We start from the raw sequence: 5,877 nt of genomic DNA on the forward strand, positions 1-5,877 counted from the left end.
ATGATCAAGTCTAGTCGAACTCGAGCCCTAGATCCCTTCTATCCCAAAAAAAAATGCATATTTTATTTTCAGTTGGCTCCTGGACTTTTACCTAATGGGTAATGTAGTACAAATTAAATGTCCAATTTGATACACCACGTTGTCGTGTATCCATACGGTCCAAAATTTTTAACACTATTTAATTCACACGCTCACTTTACAGCAACAAATAAATAGATACAATGTAATTTCTTATGATTGGTTTTGCAATTTACCTATAATTTTTACTGGCTAGTTACATTTTTACCAAATGATTAAAATATTTTATTTTATTTTTCTTATTTCGATTTTCAAAGGAACAACAAAATTTTGAAATAACTTAAAATTTAATTAAGTGGTAAAAATATAATCAACAAATAAAAGTTATATACAAAATTCAAAATCAAATACAATGACATGTTATTCATTTATTCATTATTGGACACAATCTAAGGTTGTCAGTATTGTATTAGTGAGCATGCCCTTTTGTTATAATATTAGTATGTATCAATATTAGTATATTTTAATGTATTGTTTTGAATTTATTAATATTTTAAAATACTTTTCATGTATATGTAATCTAATTTTGATTTCTCAGTAAGTTATATGTTATATATACAAACAAATAAATCTCAATTACATCTATTTAAATATATTTATATGTAAAAATAAGTTCTAAATTTATTAATTGGTCCAATAGCTTCACTTTATTTTACTTTTGAATATAATTACAAAAAATTAAAATGTTTAAAATAAAAAAAATTAAAAGATAAATTTAAATATTAAAATTTTGTAGCAACTGATACGGGCTAGTATTGGCTTGAATGGCCCAAAACACATTGGAACATGCTAAGCATACTGAAATCTTGACCGGAACGAAACCTAAACGACTTGGTACAAGTAGAAGACTGGAACTGTATGGTACCCATTACTAAATTGGATTTTTCTACAGGTACTAAATTACACATTAGTTGAAATTTTAGGGGCTAACAAAGACATTAACCCATTTAGTTTGCTTCAAATGACTTTAATTACCGGATTACCCCATTAGTGAAAAGGAGCAAGAAAAAAAAGCTTCTTAATGAATGCTGAGCCCTTGCTATTTTCTTTTCGTCACTTCCGCTCTTCTCTGTTAAACGTTTCGCCGTCGTTGCCTGCCATCGATTTGCTAAGGTACAACGGAAACGACTTTCTTTTATTCTCATATATAATAATTTTATATTACTTTTTATATTTGTTTTCTCGTTTCATTTCAAGTTTTAGAGTGTTTTATTCATCATTTTTTTTGAGAATTAGTTTAACAATAAACACAAAGAAAACAACCCTTTTTGTCCCATGATTGAGATTGTTTATTAGCTCCTCTTCACCAATTTAAAGTCCCATTTTTCTTTGGCTTTTTATTGGGTGTTTTCATGATTTTTCCCTTTATTTGTATGGTGGGTTATTTCTCGTTTCTAATTTGTTTATTGTTTTCATTATCATTGCATGAGTTTATGTTTCTGAGCATTGAAAATTTTCCGATTATGCTGATTTATTGATGAATTAGAATTGTTATGTAGAAAGTTCTGCTAAAATTTATAAAATATTGATGCTGTTTGTACAACTAAAACACATATTTAATGGAAAAAGCAGCATGGAAACCCTTTTGCCCCTGTACATTAAATCAAAGAGCAAACTAGGCCTTTCAGTCAAAATTTTTCATCTAAAGTGGTTGACAGAATAACTAGACAATTATATTTGACACGTTACATGCACCTTATTTTGATGTATAGAAACTATCTTTTAATAGTGGAAATGAATGAAAATTTTAACACAAGGGCCAAATTGCTCTTTGATTTAAAGTGCAAGGACTAATTTGCTCATTTTTTGAGTAGAAGAGGCAAAAAGCAATCCGACTTCTAGTACTAGGGCTTCCATGGTACTATTACCTTGAAAACAACATTTTAAAATGAATGAAATATAATTTCTGATAATGGATGGGTATAAATGTGTTTTTTCCCTTTTTCGATCAAAAGACGATGGGATTACCAAATGCGAGCGTGACTTGTCAACTGAAGTTGAGGTAGAGGCTTTCAGACGCCTCTTTCCCCTTCGTTTCTACGAGAAACATCTTTTAGAGTCTATACATCCTGATGCTCGTCCGCTCGGAAGAGTAAGAGAAACCACCATTGCCCTTGGTTAGTAAAAGAAAAATGATATAACTATGAAACTATTATGTGACATAATATTTCTTCATACTTGGATCTGATTCCTTTAATATCCAGGGGCTATTGCATCTGCTAATGGTTCAGCACTTGCAAAAATTGGTTCAACTGTAAGTTTGTCACTTTCTCTTAATACATATACTGCTTTGCTTTGGCAAGCAATTAAGCTTGGAGTTTAATAATTAATTCCTTGCATGGCATAGACTATGTTAGCTGCTATCAAAATGGAGGTCATGACCCCTTCATTGGAAACACCGAATGAAGGTTGTTTAGGTTTGCTGCCGTTAGCTGCACGCTTTCCTGTTTCTCTTTCTCTTCCTAAAACATATATGTTATCTCTCGTATTTTGTCATAATTTCTTTTTCATTTTCAACGATTGATTTCCACATGCCTCCAATTTGTTCTCCAATTGTTAGGCCTGGCAGACCAGCTGAGGCAGCACCAGTCGTGGCAAAGCAATTGTCAGACACTATTTTAAGGCATGCCAATTTAGTTCCTTGATTCTTTATTGATGCTGAGATGCACCCCATTAAGCCTGTTAATTTACTTGTAGTTGTGACGTGTGATGTTTATCTGTGCTGTAATTCTTTATGCAAAGTCTGCAATTTGTTATCTCATCTTTGTGTGGATTCAATCGTTATCTTCCTCTTCGCCTCTGTATTTACTTATGATTATTGATGTGGTTAACTGGGTATTTTAGCCTTGATATTGAAACTTTGAGTTCTCCCTCTTGCTTCTTACTGCTTGCTGAAGCACACTGCTCTGTTATTTTATCTAAATTTGTTGGTGGTTTCGTTTTTTTTTGAATCTCTTTACACTTATAAATGTTCAGTTTCAAAACTGTTCCACTTTGAATCTTTTTCTTTCTGTTAGGTTCTCAAACAACTTGTCATGTTTAATTACAGCTATGGCATGATCAATTTGAAGGAACTGTCCTTGGTTAGTGGAAAAGCTGCTTGGATGGCATATTTGGTACGTGATTGTGGATTTAAAATGTCTTAATTATCCGTCTTAGGACTTTCAAGTTGTGTAAGAGTTAGAACATAAGCCATCTAGCGTTCATGCAAGTTGATATGGAAATTCAAGTAATACCATAGTGCCTTTGTTCTCCTTGAATATGGAAGTAACATAGTATTCTGTTTTTTCAGGACATATACTGTTATGATGCTGATGGTGCTCTTTTTGACACTGCATTACTCTCAGCTGTTGTTGCCTTTTCTCATTGTAACTGTTTCTCTCATTTTCATCAAATATTATAACATCAATTCACCATGCCACTAAATATGATAATACTTGCCAAAAATAACCAATCTCTTCTATGAGAAAGAAGATTGTCAATGAGAGGGAAAAGAAAATTTGCGATGGTAAAATTGCTTTGTTCTTTTAAAGAGAAAAATGTATGACCGCCTGAGGAATTCCTCCGGTGTAAATTAAATTAAAAGTAGCATTTCATCTATTTATCAAGAGTGAGTCATAATAGGTTGACAAAAGACACTTGGAACATAATGCTCCTTTTCCTTCTGTTATCTTTAAGAAATTTATGATACACCACTAAAAGCTATATCCATTTGATGCATTAACATACAAATTGATTTTATTTCAGGGCTGACATTCTGATTTTCATGCTTCTTTTAAGTGTGTGTCTGGCGATCTTGGGGTTTTTGCATGAATTACTTCCTTTAGTTTTAACATAGGAAACGCATTTTCATGTACCAGCAAAAATTATCACTGCTCTATCTTGGCAATACAATGATCAGAATTTGCTTTAGGAACATGGTTTCATCTAATCCATGATTAAAGCTTTTCCTTGGGTAAACCAAAAAATTACTAAATCTCATATTAGATGAGTGATTAGTATGCATCATTGATATTAAAAAATTACTAAAGCTTTTCACTTGGACCTTAGGAATAGTTAGGATACTTATGTCATGACATAGGATTCCGATATGTGATTACATGTAAGGCCACGTCTATGACGTTGGCATCGATTTGCGATTTACGTGTAAGACCATGTCTGGGCATCGACATCGTATAGGAGTTTGTGTAAGACCCTGTCGGGGACAGTGGCATCGATATTTGATTTCATGTAAGACCACGTCTGGGACGTTGGCATTGAATGAGCTTTTCAAGTTATCCGAGTATCCTATTTAATTCCAAAGGGTTCAACAGGCAATATCGAGTTAAGATCGAATGTAAAAATGAGCTAAATGGTTCTGGTACGTACAAAGTTAAATGATTATGAAAAAGGTAAGAGTTGATATGTGATGTGATCATAAGAATTACATGAGAAATGTGATTGAACATGTGTATGGAACTAAGTAGATTCGGTTATTTCGAATTGAATTATGGATGTATTCATGATGTTTTATTTGTTTATGACTTACTAAGCTATTCAAGCTTACTTTGTGTGTTTATTCAACATTTTATAGATTTTTGAAAGCTAGCTTTGAGCTCGGGGATCGTCAAGGATTATCGTCACACTATCAACTATTATTCGGTACTTTTGAAGTTTGTAATTAAGACATATGGCATGTATAGGCTAGTTTTGATATGTTTGGGTTTTGAAATTGTGTATAAATAGCCATGCGAAAATGGATTGATCATGATGTTAATGTTTGTGAGAATTCGGTCATGTTTTAAGCTTATTATGGAAGTATGTTTCATGGTATATAATGCATGAGTTCTTATAAACTAAGTTAGGTATAATTGATGGTTTGTATATTGGTTGATTAGGTATGATTTGTGAAGGAAAAGTATGCATATAATTTATGCTTGAGTGGTTAGTTATTTAGGTTCGGTTTATAAATGGCAAATAATGAATATGTTTCAGGTAAATGTCATTAATCTCATGTGAAATTTGACATTTTGATGTTTGCATTAGGCTATGAAAAGGTGTAATTAGATTAGTAGTGAATGGTAATATTAGTATAAATTTTGAAGTTAATTTTGCTAACCGAATAGAAATGAAAATTTGTTATGTATGTGTAATTTTGATATGATGCAAAACTAATGAATTTTGGTATGTTTTAATTTGGTAGATATGTTTAAAAATGGTTCAATCGGTTATGGTAATATGCGCATGATTTTTGTAATGTGAAAAGAGGTATATTTGGTCATGTGATAATGCTAGCTAATATCTTTTATGTTGATGAATATTATGCCATGTGATATGATTGGTATGGATTAAAAATGCGGATGGGTATAGATACGCAAAATGGTATGTTAACATTTAGATAAAGAAATGAACTTGTACTATAGGAAGTATTAACGCTTGTTTGGTTCATGAGATGAAAAATATTGGTTTATGAGTTAGTCATTCGCATGCTATGAAATATGATGATCATAAGGTTCGAATTATGTATCTATAAAGCATATGTAGTATGGTTTTGATGCAAGTTATTTGATTCGAAAATTTGATTATATCCATAATATTGATATAGTTGAATTTTGAAACATGGTTTGTATATGTAATATGATTAATAATGCATGTTTGATTTTAATTGGTTATGTGCTTATATATATACGAGTTTGACTTATACGAATGAGTGGATGATTGCTATTTGAATTTGATTGAAAATTATTATAAAATAAAAAATAAAAAAACCATTCGTGCTTGAGTTAATATAATTTGTTCTTAATTGAAAAGAATGATTGT

General features: G+C 31.4%; 1 pseudogene; it reads left to right on the forward strand.

Moving 5' to 3' along the window:
• The first annotated feature begins 2,036 nt into the window (after positions 1–2,036).
• On the forward strand, positions 2,037–4,895 carry LOC105783652 (uncharacterized; annotated as a pseudogene).
• Positions 4,896–5,877: the final 982 nt, after the last annotated feature.

Source organism: Gossypium raimondii, chromosome 1, assembly GCF_025698545.1.
Source record: "Gossypium raimondii isolate GPD5lz chromosome 1, ASM2569854v1, whole genome shotgun sequence".
Lineage (NCBI taxonomy): Eukaryota > Viridiplantae > Streptophyta > Magnoliopsida > Malvales > Malvaceae > Gossypium > Gossypium raimondii.